Genomic DNA, 14,747 nt, shown 5'->3' with positions numbered 1-14,747 from the left:
CGTGAGCTGAGTTTGATCAGAGGAGTTAAAAATCCTTACTTTTAAGGGATCTTACTGTAATTCACAGGCTTTTTGGCCACAGCAAAGCGTGGAGGCCCAGCATCTCAAGAGGGATTTGAGACAACATCTTTGTTGCCTCCTCATTGTGTTGCGGTGAAAGTCGTCCGGCCCCATTGTCAGACCAAACTCCGCTCAGACATCGGCTCAATCAAAGAAAAGTTTTCCAGTAATGAGGTAAGACATGAAAGCTCGCTGAACACAGCAACATGTTGAAAGGGCCCTTTTGATCTTGCTCGGCACAATGACTAAATTTGAAAAGAGCAAAGTGTGCTTTAAGCAGCAGTGCACTGCATTAACCCCGTGCCTTTTGACAGGCCCACACCTAGAAAGACGTAATATTCTACTCTATGGAAAATGTAGTTCATGAGTAATGGCCTAGAATAAGGAGGGGACCTTTGTGATCACTCTACCTGCTGCCTTTAATGATTGGCTCATCAGAAAAAAGAGTGGGCTTGACACACAGCAATCTTTTTTCTGTGTATGTGTTCTCTGAAGAATCATATAATTAATTTGAAAGTATTTCTTAAAGCCGATAATAAATGTGATGGCCCATAAAGTTTCACCATAATGAGGCAAATCTTTCAAACTTGGACAAACTTGTAACAAGATCAAATTACTGCACACCTAAACACACCTGTTTTTATAAAAGGTGACAGCAGAGCAGCGGAGCTTATGGTTCATGACTACATCCCAACACGCCGTTCACTAAGTGGGCTGGCTCTAACTCTGTGTGTGTATATAGATATATATATATATATGTTTGGTGGGTTGATGATTTGAAGGTTGTACCTTCATGAAACATATCTATGATCTGATCAGATTCAAGAAACCACAGAGCAGATGTTTGCTGGATTTAAAAAGCTCAAATTAAAAGCATTCTCAGCCTCTCAGATGCACACATAAAAACAATGTTTGTGATGCCTGGGTGACCTGGACCATTTCAGCTTTCATTTTCATTTTCCACTTGGAGCTGTAAGACAAAGGAGGCTCACTCAGGTAATGGAGCGACTCTGGACAAAATCTGCTCAGGTGGAAGACCTCTGCTCTGCCATCGTCACGCCTGAAACACAGTCAATGACAAACATACAACCTGACGCCGCTCTTAAAGCAAAAAAACACGTCGATCGAGCTGCCAGAAGCTTCTCAGACCGCTCCAATAACCCTCGATTCACTGAAAAGCTTCTCCTATGAATACAGACTGTGTCCCTCGTGTGCAATTACCTGAGTCAATACGAAAGTATTGAACCCCAGCATATGAGTCAAATCATAAAGTGTATATACCAGTGCAGAGATGCCATGGCCATCTCAGTGTGGAAGTGAAAATTACACTGGTGATTTGCAGCCCAGGAAGTAAACAAAGTGCTCATATATGAGGTTAATATTGCACAAATATGGATCCAGAAGGGAGAGCATCTGGCCAGTTGTTGCTTTTCACCAGTGCTGATGTGTTGATGTTATACACCATCCTCTAAACAGCTGCTGTGAATAAAACGTGTAATAAAATAAAAATCTATATGTCAGAATAATGCCTGAGTGTGAGGGTTCACAGGAGAGTCAGTCCATCGCGTGTATGACACAGCTGCTGCTTTTTGGCACGCACACACACACACACACACACACACACACACACACACACACACACACACACACACACACACACACACACACACACACACACACACACACACAGGTAGCAGCTGGGCAGGCTCACCTGTCATATTGATAAAATCCCTTCCATCAGCGGCAGCAGCAGAGACAAAAGAGCCGAGGCTGTGAGGGCGAAAACGAGCAGAGAGAGGAGGAGTCAACACTTAAAACACTGTCTATGCAACCAAGAGCTGCTCTAATATCCACAACAACAACACAATATTATGTCTGATAGTTAATAATGGGGCATGAATATTTACATTTTTACAAGAATGGCCTCTGACGGTCTCACAGCTGCATGTTTGTATCAATACAACCAGAATGTGCTTGAATGTGGAGTCTGAGTCCGCTTTAATTGTAAGTATGAGAATATTAATGAAAGAAATGTGTGTGAAATGTAGTTTTTCTTATCATGAACACTGAGTATATCGCTCACACGTTTAATGCTTTGGCAGTGAAGGGAACCCACAGGCCTCACAGGAGATCACGAATGAATGTAACAACTCCAACTAATATGTGTGCATATTGTAACATTTAGAAGAAGAAGTCATTTATTTATTTAACATTTACCATTAAAGAAACACAATAATAATATCTTCATGATTTATTTAAGTGTGTGTATGAGATTTGAAAACTTTAAAAAGAAGTTTTAAAACTTGCTCACAGGATTTTTTTAAAAGTGTACACACTTCAGGCCACCGTGGACGGGCTGATGAATACAAATTTAATCTTTCATAAACAACAATAAAAATGCCTTTTTTTTATTGCTTTATTTGCCAGTAGTTCCTTCTCCTAAAACACCATAAAATGTATTTTTTTTAAACAAACAAACAAACATATGTATATTTTGTTTCTGTGAAATAATCTTTGATTAGAGTGAAATTTCTGAGGTTTATTTCAGACCTTCTAAGTATAAATTGCATCGGTTGTTTGGGAATCACTGGGCGATGAGACAAAAGGAGCGGCTGCGGATGATAGAGCGATGACAGTGCTGATAAGATAAGAAGGCCATTTATTGACTCTCTGATTGTGCGAGTCTTCTGTGTCTCGGTCTGTTTCTGTGTGTCTTTATGAGAGTGTGTCAGTGTGCGGGTGCATGTTGCTGCTTGCTTGTGTGTGTTTTCTTGGCATCAGAAAAGGCCTTGGACAGAGCGAAGAGACGGCCCAGGGGAGAAAGAGAAAGAGAGAGAGAGTCGGAGACAGAGACAGGGGGTGGAACAATGAGGGGTGGTGGAAAATGACAAGCCTGGTAAAGGAGGTCTTCCTGAAAGCACCACATCTAACAGAGGCGGTTATGCCATACAGACACGGCTGTCCGCCTCCACTTCCATTAACCCCTGGAGTGCCTGGTTGCGCAGGTAGAGCTGATTCATTGAAGTCAGTGACAGCTGCTCCATGGGTGGGATCCTGTGTGTTTACTTTTACCTGTAGGCTCAGAGGACTCATCCTAAAGCCAATGATAGCTCCAATGTGTCATAACTGACAGCAAATGAAAACACTCTCACGGGCCTGCACGATCATCTGGCAGCCAGGTGAGATTGACGTTTGATTAATCGAAATATCTATCGCTGCCATCAAACATAAAAATAAATGTATATTTTTTGCCCTCTGATTCAAATACATTAAACTCAGAGCATCCAGCCAGCACTGCAGCTGAATTACTGGCATCCTCCAAAGTGAGCGGAGCGTGAGCAGGCTGATTACCTACATGGGTGAATTGATAAAACGTGTCCAAGGGAAGAAGTAGGAAATGCCCCATAAAGAATCTTTTGAGACAGACTGACAAGGCTCAGTGAGTAAGCACCGATTTATGGACGAAGGCACAATAAAGAAAGTTCCCAGTGTTCATCGGAGGCCAGTGAATCCAAAATGAACTCTTTTTATGAGGCTGACTTTGCCTCCGTGATGGTGCCTGCACAAAGCAGCCAACAAAGGGTGGCAGTAAAGGGGGAGTTGGGACAAGATAGCTGCACAATGAGAGAATCAACTTTCACGTGGCTGAATGCAGGCAGAAGCCCTGCCCAGCTGTTTTTAATGGCGATGCATTGACAGGAGGGCAGGCTATTTTTAATTGTGTGCACTTCTTTCAGACATGCTCACAAAACGCCCCTTTCACCAAGCTTTGTCAGTAACCTGCAGTGACCTGCATTCAAGGCTACGTCGGGGTCCCCGGCACAAAAGGCACTGGAAGACTGGGGTACAGGGAAGTCTGCAGCTGGATGTCCAGTCCAGAGTCTGGAATTCCTCATTAGACCACCACAGACCTCCAGGATGGACAATACTTTGAATAAAAGAAATACTGTAGTACAAGGAAATATCTGATATAAGATTGTGTGCAGAGACATGTGACGCAAAACTAACTTTGTTACATTTCACACTAAATCCTTGGCTGTTACCTTTCTGCAAACATGCACTATTCACACACACACACACACACACACACACACACACACACACACACACACACAAAGAATGTACAAACAAGTCAGAAAACAAAGGGCTCTTGTAACAGCGCTTCGGATCTTGATGAAAAATTCAAACAATATTAAATGGGAGAGTCAACAGCAGACACACTTCTGCTGAGGGCCCTTCAAACAGACAGAGTAACTCGGCACACACATTATGCCACCACAGTTCAGCCTCTTAGTGTAATGATGATGGCAGCTTTGGCTGGGGCACAGCTTTTAAAACACCTCTCTCGCAAACACTCTCCTGCAGTGGGGGGAGTAAAAGGAGCCGTTTAGTCCAGGCATGCCATTTCCTTCAGATTTACCTGCCGGCGGACGTCACGGGCCACCTGGATTCCCTGCGCCTCCTCCCTCCCACTTTAGTGACCACTTCATCGGGAGTCGCACTTCTGAAAGACACAGATTAAGATATCAGTGTTGAAGGATTCCAACTGTCCTCCTGCACAACACGGAGCAGTGATGCCTCCTGACAGGAGAGCTTTAGGGCCGGGCTTCAGGTTCCCACATCCATCAGTGATCCTTCATCTTAGTGAGTCAGAAAAAGAAAGAACTCACCCAGAGCATGTAGAGCCCATTGTACATGTGAGGGAAAAAATTCATGATGGAATGGGAAAAATTATCACTTCTTCCTGAGTCTCAGAGGCAGGTTGAAAAAAAGCAAACTGGGGAATTTTAATTATTTAAAAAAAAAATTTCTACTTATCCCGTTCAATTTAGTTCATTTTCCTTCTTACAGGAATTTAAATTTGCAGCAGTTACTTTATTTCAGTGTGCAGTATTTACAGTGTTTGCTGATTTTATATAGTTTTTTTGTGCAGAATACATACACAAAAATATTTAGGAAAATAAGATGAGTTCATCATACTGATAATGAAAAATCAAATATGACCATGCTCCATCACCAGGGTTATCGCTCAGAGCATGAAGGCATTACTTAACTGTTCTCACAGGCCGAGTTCCCCTTTAAGGCAGTAAATGGATTCAGTTCCTTATTCTCGGATTGGAAGGGGAATAGAAACAGTTAATCCCGAGTAAAGAACGTGGCCATTATGAGAGCTGTTGGTAATTGTGTGTATCTGGCACCACTGCAGGGTCAGCAGCTCCACCACCACCACCTGTAGGTAGACAACTGCGCTGACTAGGAGTGGCTCGCCTCGCTGTGGTCAGACACAGGAAGCAGAGACAGCAGGTGCACTGTTATCACCTCCATAGAAAGGTAATGAAACCACACCACAATCAGCAGGAAATGAAGGGCACAGCTGAGCTTGATTGCCCACTCTGCTGCACCGAACAATATTTTAGTCATGTACATGTGTCTGCGTACGATCACACGACTGATAGGACACGAGACGACTCTCACTTCTAGCGCTCTGAAGCCAACACGGAGGACTAAAGTTTCTCGATAAGGGAATTCTTCCTAACCTCTGTTCCCCGGCAGTTGTATCCCTTTTGTTTAGGAGTCCTCCCTCGACTCAAAGTGGTGTGACATTTACGGGTGGCTGCTTTGAAGAGAGGCCAACTGCTCTCCAAGCCGTAAAAGAGCCACCTGCCTCCCCTCACCTGCCCTTCTGTGAGAGCTGCATCCTGCCTGCTAGTTACTGTACAGTGCAGCACACTTTCAAAACCCCCACCCCCAATTTTGGCTCTTGCAAAAGACAGAAAGGAAGATATAAAGAAGGAGCGCTGTTTTCTTTTCAGTATCTCCCCTCGGCTAAGTCTGGGGTAAGCCCGCTAATCCTTCTTGGTGTGATGACTCACAACGGGTGTGTCCAATGTGTTCCCAAAGATATCTTTTCCACAGTGTGAATATCAATAGGAATGTTTATGTTGGCTTTGTGATTCATGTTGTGTGGCATTTAATAGTTTCTAATGGTGCAGGAACACCTTCTCCTATGTTTATGTTTATATACCTGACCCAAAGAAAACAACATTTGAAGAACTGATGTGCCTTTTATTATATTTATCTTTATTTTGTGTGTCGTATGAGTGTGTGTTTGTGTGTGTGAGAGGAAGAGAATTGGCCCAGTGTCCCACCTAATTGTTATTGCGTCTGTGTTTGGCCTGGAGACAGTCGATAGGAATCAGCGGTGAGTCTGGTGGAGGGGTTATGGAGAGCTGTGTCTCCCACTTCCCAGTGTCTTAGTTGTAATGCATCCCTCCACTAACAGGGATCAAGGTATTACGGATTCAGGTTATTTGTATTGATTTTATGTGGTGTCATGCCGGGCTTGAGGACGCCCTCATATTTGTGGAAATTGCAAATTCCAGCTCTGAAATGTCACCAGCGTTTAATCTTTTCTTGAGTGGTCAATATCGGACGCTCGCTCTGGTCCGACCACGTTTATTAAACAGAGACCAAGCGTTCCCACGGTTACCGTGACACCAAGCAGCGCGGAACGGGATTGGTCCAGACTGGATGGTAGCTTGGGAATGAGGAAGTACAACTTCAAGATTAATACTTTTTGATAAGATCTGTGTCGATGGAGAGTTGACTTTGGATTAGGCTCAGTACATAGAGGACTCTTCATAGACGGATCACTGAGAGGATAATCAGAGGTAAACTTACCTTTAAGTTGGTGTTATTCACAATATTGTGCCTGGAAAATATTATAAAAAATGTTTTTTTTGGCACACCTGGAAATCACCAGGAGTGCTTCTCATTGAAAAACTAAGGTCAGTGTCAATACTCTATGAGGGCTCTTCAAGGTCCATAAAAGCAAACTGCTTTGTTGCGTCTGCCAACATTTGCATGCTATTATCATCTTTGCTTTATCCGTGTCACAGCAAATGTTTCTCTTTCTCCCGTGTTTACAGGAATGGCCGAAATCACCCCTCCTCTCTCCAGTCGCCACAATCAAATTTACTCTGGCTTGAGTACACGTTTAGTGGGGACCATTTGTTTGAGGCAAACACTTAGGGCCCTCGTATGTCATTGACCAGTGTCCACAAATATAATCCTATCAAGTTCAATCTTAGGATGTCCTGCGCCATTGTTTTCCTAATGCAATAAATGAAAATAATCCCATCTGTCTCATTTTAATATACAGCCAGCTCCTCTTCTGAGTGCGTTATGAACTTCGGGGAGTCTTTCTCCTCTGGCCGACTTGTGTGAGTGAGTCTGGCAAAACGCGCTGACGATATCGTGATTATTTCACTGAAATACTGCTGTTGACATCCACAGTACTTTATGTATTTATAGGAGAAGTAAGGGAGCAGCACAGCTAACAAAGCTGAACCTGTCGGGGTGGATGGCGAGCGTGAAAGCACCCTTTCTTGCTTGTTGATAAACCCCTGCTTCTCCCAGAAGCCCTCGGTTGACATGTACCTACAGAGAAAGCCTTAACAAAACAAGCCGGACCCTTGTAAATATGCAGTGCCCAACAGTGGCACACGCAGTGTTGGCTTACATACTGCGAGTGCTGTTTTTCTTTTTACCTCCAAATTTGCTCGGAAAACTAATCATGGTCCGATAAAGCCCACGGTAAATATGGGAGAGATTGACACCCACATGTCAAAGTTTACATAGCTAGACCAAGTGTACATATAGGGCAGGAGAACTGTGGGACCGAACGGGGCTGAACTAGGCTGACCTCCGCCAGCCTGGACTGGTGAAACAGACACTTTGTGACGGAAGCCACAGAAGAGGAAGATCACTCAGAGACGGGTCACAGAGGAAGGCTGTCTCACTATAAACGTAACGCTCGCACGCTGTGGGAAAACAGGAAAGTATGCACAACATCTGTAACACAATGTGCACAGGTAGTGTGCAAAAATGTGTTTTGACACATCTTTTAACATGGCTCTAATGCTTTTGCTGTTTCCTTTCACCTCTCACTTGAAATGCATTAAAACAAAGGATGGGGGCGGCTTGCAAGCTGCTGCCAGCCTTTCAAGTGCTTTCTAATCCACAGCAAAGACAGTGCAGGAAACAGAAAAGGTTAACCCCTGACTGATGTGTCTGATGTTAATCTATAGATCAATTAGGTAGAGGCACACTGGGTCAAGCTACAGATATTGCAGTGGCTATTAGTTCCTCTATCTGGCCATTATTACACAGTCACATGCTCAAACATTGCGCTGGGTTGGTATGCTAGGCACAGATGCCTAGGGTAAACAGACAGGCCTACAAGGCTTGCACAAAATATTGATCTGACAGCAGATGGGAACCTTGATATCAGCCATTCACTTTCCTGTGTCTGTAGTCTTATATCTCTTATGCTGGAACTCTTGTGGCAAATGTGTTTAGGAAAATATTTAAAACCATATTTTGTGTGTTTGTTTTGCCTGAAGTTGATCCAGAATGTCTCGCATCCAATTTCAGTTTTACCATATAGTCATATGCTCCGTTCTTCCATCAGTGGCATAGATTAATGCAGATGGGCCGACAGTTTACAATATTTCATTTTAAATAAAACATTTCCAAACTTTCGCAGAAAGTGCCTGAGCAAAAAGAGTAGAGTTGAGATTGAATCAGTAATTTTATATTTATATTATCTGCTCGTCATCTGCAACTTGCAGACTGCAGTTTTTTTTAAAGATTATATTTATATATATATATATATATATATATATATATATATATATATATATATATATATATATATATATATATATATAACAGGTAAGAGCTGCCATAGTTGGATAAAACGTTTGCTCTCGTTCGTAATAATCCAAACCTCAGGCGTTTTTTTTTTTCTTCTCAAAAATACCAAACAAAGCATGAAACACATGCATCAGCTTCTTTTGTTGCATTAAGCTGCATCTAAAGGAGGGAAGGGTAGTCGGTGAGAAAAGATGGATTGAAATTTTCCATTACTTCATTCAAAGCTTTCCTTTCAGTTTCAGTGAATTACCTCAACGGTAAAATGAGGGGAGATGAAATGATCAGCAGAATGAAAGAAAATGTTCTTAAATCCTCTTTCTTGGGAACGGGAATATTTTGGGTGATCAAAATGGCTCACGCTGGGAAAAATGTCAACAGGAATGACCCATTTATTGGCAAGGGATGGTCCTTTCTTCTCTAAAGCTGGCAGTAAGATTGAAGCATCACGTCATAATGAAGAAATGCAAGTGCTCTCAGTGGTTATGAATAGCCAATCCCCATATATGAAATATTGATTTCTCGATAGGGTTAGGCTGGGTCACATATTTTTTCAGACTATCCCTGTGCACCACAATGCAGCCAACATGTCCAAATAGCACCGATGGGTAATCCAACATTCCTCCATCCTAAAATCTCAGGATCATCCCAGCAGGGGTATGGGGGCATATTCATGACTAATTATGTTTCTATATCTTTCTTCTCCACCTCTCTGTGGTCAGAACTCCATGGGGATCAATCACTCTGAGCTGCCTAGCCAAACACCATTGACAAGGCCGACGCAATGCAAAGCCGGTCCAGCGCCTCCGTGGCATGCCACCATTCAATTAGTCTTGGTCAGCAGGAGGCACGATTATTCCAAAATTAGCGATTATTTCCCTGAGTAAACAGGCCAGATTGGGGTGTGTCATCCCTTGTGATCCTTGCTGGCCACTGGGCCTCCACAAAGGGGGCTGGGGCCTGGAAGAGAGGCCAGGGTAGAGAAGACTGCCTCCCCTGAAAGAGCAGCCCACTCCCCCTTTCTCATCGCTAGACCCTGCGGCTCGACACAGCCCTCCCTGATAAAGTGGTATTTCCCGCATACAAAGGAGGCATCGGGCTTAATCCTCCAGCAACCCACACCCCCTTCTTTCTTCCCAGCCAGAGAGGACAATGAGCATGGACCTTTTCTTAATCCAAAGGTGGGTTATCACAGTAATCTGATAATACATGCAGATCAAAGTCCATTCAATGCTAATCAGGACAACAGATCAGCATTATGATCTAATTAGGGGACGCCTATGTGCCACTGAAGTGACACGGTAGACCACTGTGAAATATGTGCAGAAAAAGGCAGAACAAAAGGCTGAGTGTAATAAAGGGTCCTGCCCGAAACAGTCAACACCACTGTGTTAATGACTGCTAAAACGGTTTCATCTAGTAAATCATACAATATTTCCCTCATACTGGTTGTGTTTCTTTATTTTGGCAGTTTTGTGCATGGACAGTGAAAGGATGGACCCGGTGTGATGCGCCTCACAGCGTATATGTTTGAACTCAATACACAGTATTTCAGCTGGTAATTATCGAGCCCCTCTGACAGTTTTCATCATTCTGTACCTGGTTTTGACACTCGTGGTACGTCCAATTAGTCATGACCTATTAACAAAGCACCAAATCAATTACCCACTTGGCCTTCGGCAGTTGTTGTTCTCTTCTGGGAGGTGCATCAGTCACGCCTAGCCCGCAAAGTCATCCCCTGCAACTCCCGAAATCTGGGTGGCCGCAGTGCTTTCAAAACAGCACAATGCAGCTCCTGCATTTGGATAAACTAAGTCTACTCTAACAAGGCTCCTAGCAATAGTTAATCCTATCAAAATGGACTCCTTTTTAGAAAAACAATAAAAGCAAATGCCCACGAACGACAGTGATATGTTACGCATGGAATGCAGGAAAGACAGACATCAGCGTGCAATGAAAATTCGTTTTGCGGCAACCAACATCCCTTCCACCTGGGACTAAAACAACAAAGCCGTTTTCGGATTCAGACCTGTTTAGATACTCCTTAGCTACAAAAATAAAAGCCAGATGTGCAGGCGGGAGCCTCGTGTGGCTACATGCAGGACGCCTGTGTGTGACGACGTGAAGGCAGCCCTGTCGACAGCCATCGACTTTCCCTTTCACTGTACAAAGAAAGGTTTAAAGCTGCAGTCCCAACAAAATGTATCAACAAAGTAAAAGTGTGAGAGCTGGACTTGGCAGAGCTTCAGATAGATGCTGTGTTTATGTTTGATAATAAACAATATCTATTACATTTTTCAAAACATCAAATTTGCAGCTTGGTATTTTGGGATGGCATGTCTAGACAACAGAGTAGATTAGCGGGATCAGCCGCTGTAAAATCTAAATGAGTGAAAAAAGAAGAAGTATCATAGTGACTCAAAGACAGCCCAACATTTCAGTTTAACCCCTGAGCAGCTTTTTAGCTGCCTGAAGTTTAAATGGCCTGTGTGGGTCAGCTCAAAGCACTGCCTCCACCCCCAGCTGTAGCTCAACTCCCACACACAGGCAGGAACAAAAAGACCCACCTCAGTGTGGTCCTATCAATGTCACAGCTTTGTGTAGCAGTCTTTCAGGGTACATGAAGTGTCTTTAGCCACAATGAGATCAATAGCACAGCCAACTGTGCAGCAGCTAGTGGCAGCAGCACAGGAGCTGCAAGAGAGAGAAGATAAAGCAGGTCGGACTCGACACACGCTCTGATTTGTATCTCTGATCTGCCCGCGCGCTCTTTGCTTTTTCACTCAACTTTTCAGTCTAGTTTTTTTGTTCTGCTGAATATGAAATCCTGCAGTCGAGGTGCAATATTGATGCACCGTATCGCCATTTAGGCGAAAGTGTCCCCAAGGACCTTCTGAAGTTTTCTGTGTGCTTTGCTGAGCCGGATCTTTCCTAACAGTGACCTCAGTCAGCTTATAGGTACACTGGCTTGGACAGGTCAGTGCCATTGATTTCCCATTCCCTGTTGGCACAATAAAGACCGTCAGCAGACCACTGAGATGTGTCCTTGACTAAAGTGTAACCCACGCTGTTATATAATGTCTACTTTGACGCTTTGAACTCAGTGAAGGCTCGTTCGTGGTGCAATAATGTATCAAATAAGATGCAGATGTAACTGCCCATGACTGCTGCTTTGATTGTTCCCTTCTGTAATCATGTAAACCGTAGGTGAATATATCATTATGAATAAATGGAGACCACCAAGTTAGACTTTGGAGGGTTCTCCTCTTTTTCCCAACAGAAAGCCCAAGCCTAATTTGCCATCATCAGCTTCTTTTGTTCAAACAGGGGCTGGTATTTGAGAATAATCCTCCTTCCATAGATGAAATAGTGTCTCGACAGGCAGTGGCAAGACTCTGTCAAAACCTTTTTGAGAGGTGAATCTTTGGAAGATCGGAGGCTGAAAAATGTCTGGTTAATGACAAAGCCGGTGATGTAAACGTGCCACCTGGCTTTTACACATGAAATTAGAGTTAGATGTTTACCTTTGCCCTGCTGTGAAAATATTTTATCTTTTTGCTGACTAATGTATATAACTGCTGTTTTTTTTGGATGCCTTTGCTTTATATTCAGTGTAATAGTTATCCTTCCAAAATGCCACGTGTAATGTCATGCAATATCTGACAAAATGACCTTAATTTAAAGGGCTGCCATTGATGTCAACACCAGGTAAATACCAAGTTGCAAATGCGCATTGATTGTTTAGATGCTCCGGGTGACACTGTGCCAGCAGAGACAACTTTTGTTTACATCTCAAATTTCACAGAATGTTGAAATGGCACTAAAAAATTATTGACATATTGCTAAAGTGTCTGTGCTGAAAAATAAAGATTATACATCAAGTGTGTTTGACTCCATGCAACATGAAAAAAAAGCTTCATTTTTAAAGTAAAAAAATGTTTGTACTTTAAAAATGCACTTCTGTAAACACACAATTTCATATATATATATATATATGCATGCTTTACCTCTGGCTTTCCGCCTGGCTGTCTCACCAGTATCTAAACTGGCCAGAGTGTGCGGTGCAATTCAATAAGGAAAATGAGATGCAAATGACTCCATACATCTACAGCATATTTTAGGACTGTTATTCAGTGTTTTGATCTAGACCATCCTTTTGTTAGTTAAAATGTGCAAACTATTCAAAAGATTTCTTTTGTTCTTAACCTTTGTAAGAAAGTGGAGGAAATATTTGGAATGCATTAAGTTTTGAAAACCGCCTGTCACGGCTGACAATAAAGGGTGGCCTAATAGATGTTACCATTGGTGGTAAAGAGGACAAAAAGAAGTGTCTCTCCGTTGTGCACAAACTGCCTGGTGCAACTAAAAATGAATCCATTTACTTCAGACTGTTTACTTTGTACTTTTAGCAAAGACAAAACTAAACTAAACAAAACACAGAAAACAATTCACGAGGTGCAGGAGCCAAGGCCTCCGCTTCTCTTTCATGGGCCACGTTTTTTCAGCTTTTTAAAAACTCGCACGCCAAGCGCCCTGGCAGCCAGCTCTGACAAGAAGCGGGGGAGAGAGAAAAGACGGAGCGAGGAGACAAAACCAAACACAAAAACAGTAACATCTGCAGCCGCTTCCAGCCAGACAGTTTGATGTGAATAACAGCACTTTGTGCCCTGACCTTGATGAACAAAGGGGGGGGTGGAGATGCCTCAGGAGTGAAGTGCGACGCCCTGGGAGGCGAGCGTCCAGTGAGCACCCCTGCTCGTTTCGCCGAGTTGGAGTTATTGTCCTTCGGCGGGGCAAAGCGGTGCCACCGGGGCACCGGGCACCACTTGGACGTTGGTGGTTTCAGCACAGACGTGGCTGCCTGACAAATGAAGCCGAGTGGTGCAGGAGTAAAATGCCATTTTCAGTGTGGTTCACTGCTGTGGTTCCAAGTGCCACATGAATGCAGATCAGGGTGAGGAAAATTACTGCATTAGTGCCTTTAAAGCAACTGGTAAATGCAGAGATAAATCAGTCCAAGGGGGAGTGGATGAATATTTATCAATCCTAGCAGAAGATGCTAATATATACACAGATTTATTTCACCTCAGTCCAAAGTTAGAAAAGGCAAATTCCTCCCCTTCAAATCAAAGAGGGACACAACAAAGCAACTGTGTACTTCAAGACTTAAATCTTACAAGTTCCTAATCCTACTGAAGTCCACACGGGACCTGTGGTCTCCATGGCAATGGCAGGGCATTCAACCAAGTGATTGCCTCCAATGAATTTCAGATAAGACAAAATGGAAGTGAATTGATGTGATTTTAATGCAGAAGTGAGCGCTGAAGGGGAGGTCCACTCGGTTCATATTTGAATAAAGCAAACAGAGCAGACAAAAGGCTGACAGCCGTAAATGACATTGTCAGAACAAAAATTATCAGCCAGTTTACAATCTGTTTGCTCATGTAGAACAAACAGAATGTGTGTGGCATCCCTGGCTTTGTGAACGGCAGGGCCGGCAGCCGGCGGCAGGAGAAAAGCAGATATCAGCTCCCCCTGCAGCCCTGCAACAATTAGATAGCAATTTGACAGGCACACTCAAAATGTGAGTTTGTTGTTCACTTCCAAGGGCACCTCTTTTTTTTTTTTAAATCAAAAAGGAAATACATAATTGAGGCGTTGAGAACAAAGACAAATTGTGTGACCTATGGCCAGTGGGCTTGCAGGGTGGCGTATCACAGGCACAGGGAGACACATTCCAAACATGAGACCCTCAGTTACCTAGCAAGGACTCAAACCGAGGTCCGCTTTTCTACCCTGCCCTCCTTTGGTGGTAGGGGACCAACACGGAGCTCCTCCTTAAAGACAGCCCTGTTCACTCCTTGGTGCTCTTTGTTGCATTTTGTCACTTGTTTTGATGTGAGCTTGTTAACGTCTCTAAAGCCATATGGACCAGCGGCAGCTGGTGATCTTGCAGTCACTGCAGGACATCA

At 43.4% G+C, this 14,747-nt stretch overlaps 1 long non-coding RNA gene across 1 annotated transcript in view; it reads right to left on the bottom strand.

The window, feature by feature from the left end:
- Nucleotides 1-731: 731 nt before the first annotated feature.
- The window catches only part of LOC115772220 (uncharacterized), a 28,848-nt gene continuing 14,832 nt past the window's right edge, over nt 732-14,747 (bottom strand). The window contains exons 2-4 of the long non-coding RNA XR_004019024.1: nt 4,481-4,564; nt 1,772-1,830; nt 732-1,120 (exon numbers count right to left, since the gene is read on the bottom strand). This is a non-coding gene — a long non-coding RNA (uncharacterized LOC115772220). The remainder of the gene's footprint in view (nt 1,121-1,771; nt 1,831-4,480; nt 4,565-14,747) is intronic.

Source organism: Archocentrus centrarchus, chromosome 22 (genome assembly GCF_007364275.1).
Source record: "Archocentrus centrarchus isolate MPI-CPG fArcCen1 chromosome 22, fArcCen1, whole genome shotgun sequence".
In the NCBI taxonomy this organism is placed as follows: Eukaryota; Metazoa; Chordata; class Actinopteri; order Cichliformes; family Cichlidae; genus Archocentrus; species Archocentrus centrarchus.
This window is presented reverse-complemented; position numbering and strand designations above follow the sequence as displayed.